This window comes from Suncus etruscus, chromosome 11, assembly GCF_024139225.1.
Source record: "Suncus etruscus isolate mSunEtr1 chromosome 11, mSunEtr1.pri.cur, whole genome shotgun sequence".
In the NCBI taxonomy this organism is placed as follows: Eukaryota; Metazoa; Chordata; class Mammalia; order Eulipotyphla; family Soricidae; genus Suncus; species Suncus etruscus.
In genome coordinates this window covers 46474457-46482136 of record NC_064858.1, presented here as the reverse complement: position 1 = coordinate 46482136, position 7680 = coordinate 46474457, and positions in this window count along the sequence as shown.

Below are 7680 nucleotides of genomic sequence, written 5' to 3'. Positions count from 1 at the left end.
GTGCAGGTATGCACAGGAAAACAGAATGGGATCTGACCCTCTGCTAAGTGCTAAATTAAGGTTCTTATTTGCATGAATTTAATCTTGCACATACATCTCCAGTTTTTCATGGTACAGAGGTTAGGAGATTGTTGATCTTTAAAATCCAGTTTTGGGATTCAAATCCCAGCTCTCTATCTTGCCAAAGTTATAATACAATATGCGTATAAGAACTTGAGCAAGTTATCAACATTTAGTGCCTATTTCCTTTTATTGCAAAATGAGTTAATGAGTCATTCCCTATAATAATAAAGTTACTATTGAAGGAAAAGTACAGTGGCATATTTATTAACTAGCAGATAGTGGTTGCTCTATAAATGCCAAATATTTTATGTTTCTGTGACAGTGGCCTGATTTTTGGTCATGTTATTGGCAACTATTGGAAGAGTAAGTTAGATCACTTATATTATTATATCCTGTCTCATAGATTCATTTCACCCCTTTGTGCTGGATATTCTGAGATTATGACACTGAGTGGTAAAGAGGAACAGACAAATGCTTAATTAATTAAATTTCCTCTCCCTCTCTAATCTTTGTTGTTGTTGACATTACTGCAATGACTAGGGTTTGCACACATGCCTAATTGTAATGATCACACATGGATAAATATTTTAGAAATATCCTCCTTGTTTGCTGCAACATGATGACTCCAGAGAAAATAAGCAGAACACATTTGCTTCTCCATTGAAACTAGAGGTTATTTTTGAAGTCTCACTGAGGCATCTTGACTATCTGAAGTGTGTGTCATTGTACCACTATTCTCAGCAACCGGTCCTCAGGCTTTCTACAAAATGAATTTGATGCAGCTTTGGTATCTGCGAGGCTTGTTAGACAGCTTTGGGGGACAAGTTCACAAGTGAATGTCTCAGGCAGGGTTCTTTAGAGAAAACATAGCTAACAGGATGTGTGTTATTTATTTTAAGAAATTATCTCATGCAATTATAGAGGCTGGCAAGCTTAAAATTAGAAAAGATGGGCTAGAAAGCTGAGTGCCATGGAATAGTCAGTGTCGCCATTGAAGTCCATCTGTTGGCAGGTAGAAGTTATTGCTACTCAGGAAGTCAGGCTTTTGATGTTGTCCTATCCAAACCTTCAAGGGATTTGATGAGACCTCCTGTGGTGGGAAATATGATTTATTTTACTGAAAAATCACCAATATAATTATTCATTTTATGCAAGGATGCATTCATAGAATTATGAAGAAAAATATTTGACCACCTTTTTAGGAACTATGGTCCAGTTAATTGACTCATGAAAGTTATCCATGGAAGAGAATAAGGACCTATGTATGATACAACAGTAATCAGAAACAGGGTATGTTCTGAAAAAAATGGCTGCTTCTAAGGTGTCATTGTTGGTGCTATACTTAACAAGATCAGACAAGTAGAAAAGTGTGTCTTTTAGTCATATGTGTTACCTGGCAACAGAAACCATCATTACAAAGGGCAACAATTTCTTCTTTCTAAAAGAGTTGAGAGGCTCTGAATTTTATCTCATTTTATTTCACTTATTTTTCTATGTTTATATTTATTCTTTCTTTTCTTTGCTTCTTTCTTTTGTTTTTCTTTCTCTGTTCCTTCTTTCTTTTCCTTCCTTCCTTCCTTCCTTCTATCCTCCCTCCCTCCTTTCTTTCTTTTCCTTCCTTCCTTCCTTCTATCCTCCCTCCCTCCCTCCCTCCCTCCTTTCTTTCTTTCCTTCTTTCTTTCTTTTCCTTCCTTCCTTCTATCCTCCCTTCTATCCTCTCTTTCTTTCTTTCTTTCTTTCTTTCTTTCTTTCTTTCTTTCTTTCTTTCTTTCTTTCTTTCTTTCTTTCTTTCTTTCTTTCTTTCTTCCTTCCTTCCTTCCTTCCTTCCTTCCTTCCTTCCTTCCTTCCTTCCTTCCTTCCTTCCTTCCTTCCTTCCTTCCTTCCTTCCTTCCTTCCTTCCTTCCTTCCTTCCTTCCTTCCTTCCTTTCTTTCTTTTCTTCTTTCTTTCTTCTTTTACCCAGTTGTATCAGGGCTTGCCCTTAAATCTATTGCTCACACATCCTGGAGGGAGTCAGAAACCATACAGAGTGGTGGCAATTGAACGAGAGTAGGCTGCATGAAAGGAAAATGCCCTCTCTGCTGTGCTATCTCTTTAGCTCTTTCATTTCTTTTAACTTGACAGAGCAGGATTTTCAACTCTATCAAAGATCACCCTATGCAGCATTTTCCATACCAATTATTTTGTCGTCACTGTAAAGGAACAAATTCCATGTTTGGATATTTTTCTTATATTCCTGTCATCTTTTAAAAACATATTGATATGGATAAGGTTAAGCTTCCTTGTCATATTTGAACCTCAGGCTTCCTCAGAATACTGATTTAATAGGCTCAAAACTTACAGGAAAATTCCCTGAGGAAACAGCATATATATGAAAAGAAAATTGTCATTTGTTTATAATAAAAATCATCCTTTCTTAATAAATGCCGAATTAGAAGCTGTCAAATCTAGTCAGCATTTTGTTCTTCCAGTGATCTGTACATAAAAGTTTCATTCAACCACTACTTCTAGTTACTGATTTTTACCACAACCACCCAGCATGCAATGCCATCTATTCACCTTTCAGTTTTTTGAGCATACATTTCTTCCAAAATTAATAGCTAAAATATTTTGCAAAAAAAAAAAGCCATATGAATATGTCTTCAGACAACAGCTAACTCCAACTTAATTCCAAGAACTAGTGTTAACTCATTATTCTCTATGAAGAAACACAAGAGAATATAGTCTGTTTAAATGCATGGCCCAAACCAGCTGCTTATCAAGAGTGCAACCATCTTGAAAGGGATTATTGTAAGCTGAATTTCTGTTTTTCTTTTGTTTTGGGGCCACACCTGATTGTGGTCACATATTAATCCTGGCTCTGCATTTAGGAATCACTCCTGGCAGGGTCAAGAGATGATATGGGATGCCAGTGATCTAATCTGGGTCAGCCAGCAAGTAAGGCTAATGCCCTATCTACTATACTATTGTTCTGGCCCCACAATCTGAACTTCTTTATCTAATGATACAAAAGGACATTTTATTTGTTTGTTTGCTTGCTTGTTTTGGGGTCACACCCAGTGCCCTCAGGGGTTAACATGGCTCTGCTCTCAGAAATTGCTCCTGGTAGGCACGGGTGACCATATGGGATGCCTGGATTCGAACCACCATCTGTCCTGGATTGGCTGAGTGCAAGGCAAATGCCCTACTGCTATGCTATCTCTCTGGCCCAACTAAAGGACATTTTAGAGGCACAACCTATTTACTCTTTTACTTATATGTTTTCCTCAAATCTTCCCTTTTTGTAGACAGAAGTTCCAACATCAATCATTAATATTAATTTTTTATATTAGGCCCAGCCATTTTTGTTATGCTAGAAATATATTTTTTTTCTTTTAATATCTTTATTTATACAATTTGATTACAAACATGATTGTAGTTGGGTTTCAATCATATAAAGAACACCCCTTTTCACCAGTGTGACATTCCCATCACCCCATCTCCCTACCCTCCCCCTGCCTGTATTTGAGACAGGCTTTTCACTTCCCTCGCTTATTTACATTTTTAAGTTAGTTTTCAGTGTAGTTATTTCTCTAACTGCACTCACCACTCTTTGTGGTGAGCTTCCTTTCATGAGCTGGACCTTCCAGCCCTCATCTCTATTGTCTCTGAGAATTATTACAAAAATATCTTTTATTTTTCTTAAAACCCATGGATGAGTGAGACTATTCTGTGTCTATTTCTTTCCCTCTGACTTATTTCACTCCGCATAATAAATTCCATGTACATCCATGTATAGGAAAATTTCATGACTTCATCTCTCCTGATGGCTGCATAATATTCCATTGTGTAAAAATACCACATTTTCTTTAGCCATTCATCTGTTGAAGGGCATCTTGGTTGTTTCCAAAGTATGACTATTGTAAATAGTGCTGCAATGAATATTGGTGTGAGGAAGGAATTTTTTGAATTATATTTTTGTGTTCCTAAAATATATCCCTGGAAGTGGTATAGCTGGATTATATGGGCGTTCAATTTCCAGTTTTTTAGGAACCTCCATATTGTTTTCCATAAAGGCTGGACTAGATGGCATTCCCAATCGCAGTGAATGAGAGTTTCTTTCTCTCCTCATTCCCTCCAGCACCGATTGTTCTTGTTCTTTGTGATATGTGCCAGTCTTTGTGGTGTGAGATGATACCTCATTGTTGTTTTGATTTGCATCTCCCTGATGATTAGTGATGTGGAGCATTTTTTTCATGTATCTTTTGGCCATTTGTATTTCTTCTTTGACAAAATGTCTGTTCATTTCTTCACCCCATTTTTTGATGGTATTAGATGTTTTGTTTCTTGTAAAGTTCTGTCAGTGCCTTATATATTTTGGATATGAGCCCCTTATCTGATGGGTATTGGGTGAATAATTTCTCCCATTCAGTGGGTGGCTGCAAGAAACATTTTATGAATACCTTTTAGGAAATTATAAATATATATTCTCGTGATAGGTGCAGTGAAGTACATGAACTTATCAATGTTTGAGCTTATCTATTTTCCTGAAATATATGAGTACTATAAACCCATTCTAAATCAGTTGAATTTTATTTGTACGAAGGAAAACAGTAGCAATAACATAGAACCTAAGGAGGAAAGTAAAATGAAGGGAAATTCCAGAGTTTACAGTATTTTCCGGCATATAAAACGACTGGGCGTATAAGATGACCCCCTAGTTTTGCACTTAAAACATAAGTTTAGGCCTATATTCGCTGTATCAGACAGAACGTTCCTGTGTTGCAACTGTATGTACCACAGTGAGCCAATCACAACAAGCAAAGGTTCAAAGGTTATACTGTAATAGACTTCCTCTCTGACTCTGGCCAATCTGAGCAGGCTTTTTACAGTGTAGATTCGGGTCCAGAACATTGTCTAATTTGCATGCATAAGAAGCCTGCTTGGATTGGCTGAGTTAGAGAGGCAGTCCGAGCAGCCTTGCAGTGATTAGTCCCTTATCATAGGCACCTTTTCTGGCAATTCCCTGGTGGCTTTAGTTAATCTCCCCACTACATGAACCAAACAACACCCCATCCTTGGACCCTAGCACAGAATCACCAACACAGTTAGCTGGGTTTTGCCAGAAGTGGCCCCCAGATCTCCTGAGTACTGTGGGTAGCCCCCAAGAAAGAGATTTGGAAACTCTGCGGCCTGATTTTTTTTTTTGTTTCGTTTAGCCGCATATTGAAACATTTTTCGGGATATACTCGGCGTATAAGACAACCCCCGATTTTCGTTTGACTTTTTTTTGTTTCAAAAGTCGTCTTATATGCCAGAAAATACGGTATCAAATATTTCTTCTCTTTGGAGAAGATGTGCAAATGCAGGAAGAGGAAAATGTTAATTTGGAGGAGGTGATCTTGGAAAAAGCCCAAATGTATTAATTTGCTAAAGTTACCATGAAGTATTGTGAAGTGAATGGCTTACCATACAGAAATGTTTGTCATATGTGGAAGGTAGAAAGAAGTTCAAAACCAAGGTATAAGCAGGTTTGGATCCTTTGAAGCTGCAAAGAAGAATGTGTTTTTGTCTCTTTTTCTTTTCTTTCTTTTTTCTTTTTCTTTCTTTTTTTTCTTCTTCTCTCTTTTCTTCTTCTTCTTCTTCTTCTTCTTCTCTTCTTCTTCTTCTTCTTCTCTTCTTTCTTCTTCTTCTTCTTCTTCTTCTTCTTCTTCTTCTTCTTCTTCTTCTTCTTCTTCTTCTTCTTCTTTCTTCTTTCTTCTTCTTCTTCCTCCTCCTCCTCCTCCTCCTCCTCCTCCTCCTCCTCCTCCTCCTCCTCCTCCTTTTTTTGGCCACACCCGATGACTCTCAGGGGTTTCTCCTGTCTATGTGCTCAGAAATTGCTCCTCGCTTGGAGGACCATATGAGATGCAGGGGTGTCGAACCAGTCTGTCCTAGGTTAGCGCATACAATGCAAACGCTCTACCGCTTGTGCCACTGCTCCGGCCCCCTGTCTCTTTTTCTTATTCTGGGGATTTGCTGGTAATCTGGAAATTCTTGGATTATAGATTCATGACCCTAATTTCTGCCTTCAGGTTTACATAGCTTTCACCCTGTGTGTGGGGAGAACTTGCTCAACTGCAAAGATTCTATTTATTTCCAATAAGGTCACATTCAACTATAATGAGCTTAAGGTATTTAACTTACATTTTTTGCTGTGTATGATTTAGACTGAAACACCACTATAGGAGCTTGAAAAAATATTTTTCCTTCTGTAACAAAACTTGAATATGAAAGATATCAGGTGTGTAGATGGCAAATGTGAACATTCTTCTTAGTGTTATCAAAAAAACAAAAATACTGACTCTACTCTTTTCCAAATGTCTTGCACCATACTATTTTCTTACATTATTTTTAAAATTATTATTATATGATTGTCTCATTGTAATTTTTACAGGAGAAGAACTGCATGTTAGTCTTGGAAAATATTCATGAAATGAGACTTTACATTTCATGTATAAACAATTGATTCAAAGAGTTTAAATTTAAAATTATTTTGGGGTCCTTATTTATGACTTGGCTTTTGGATTTCTTTGGTTCACAGCTTCCCACTCACATAGCCACATGATCCTAAAGCACACACATAAATATGTTGATAGACATGCATAATATCCACAAACAAATATGTAAACAGATAAACATGCATAGTACACACACACACACACACATACACACACACACACACACACACACACACACACACACACACCATGGAACTTTTTTTTTGTTGTTAAAGAAATCCTTATCTTTGTCTTAAGTAAGCCCATCTGGTTACTGGTTTTAATTATTATCCTATGTAAATCCATGGTTCATGTTTCTTTTTTTTTATTACTGTCCACTTGCAGAAAACTTTCAAGTAAATATCCAACCAGCTGGATGCGAGCAGCAGAGCAAGGAGATAAACTGCTACTGGTTTCCTCCTCACCCCACCCCCAAAAACCTACTTTATCTCAAGAAGTTGAAACACCAGGTGGAGTTGAGTAAACTTTGGGTTGCAATACAGTTGAGGCACAAAGTTCACCACCAACGTAAAACAGCCAGCCCAGTTCTGCTTTTTGTTTTTTTTGATGTCTCCTAAACAAGAGTGAAGCAAGTGTTTCAGGAGGAGGGCTGTGCTGCCTGAACAACTAATGAGTTGACTTTATGTTAATGTCTCTGGGCAGCAGAAAAAAAATATTTTGTCAAATGCTGCGAAGAGAAAACTATGTGGAAATTATGTTATAAATGCTCTTTCCTGCTAGGTCATTGTTCATGCATGGGCTTAAAGAGATAGATTTTTTTTAATGCAAATTCGTTCAACCATATTGCTTTATTCAATAAGGAGCCTAAAATGTGGGTAAATTATCTGGCATGAAGTTGCATGTGGTTTCATAAAAAACACTGGGGACTTTGATTAAAGTCTCTAACGTTGCAGACTAGGAATACTACTTTGTAGTTTTTTAGGTTGTTATGGGGTTAAATAAGAAAACATTGCTTGAATTTCTCAGTTACCTTTTTGCTTTATGACCAGGATCACTCAGATAATGAGTCCCACAGAAGGGATTAAACATTTCTTCATTTTGAGTTTTAACTATGTTCAGATTGTTTTAGTATTTGAAGAA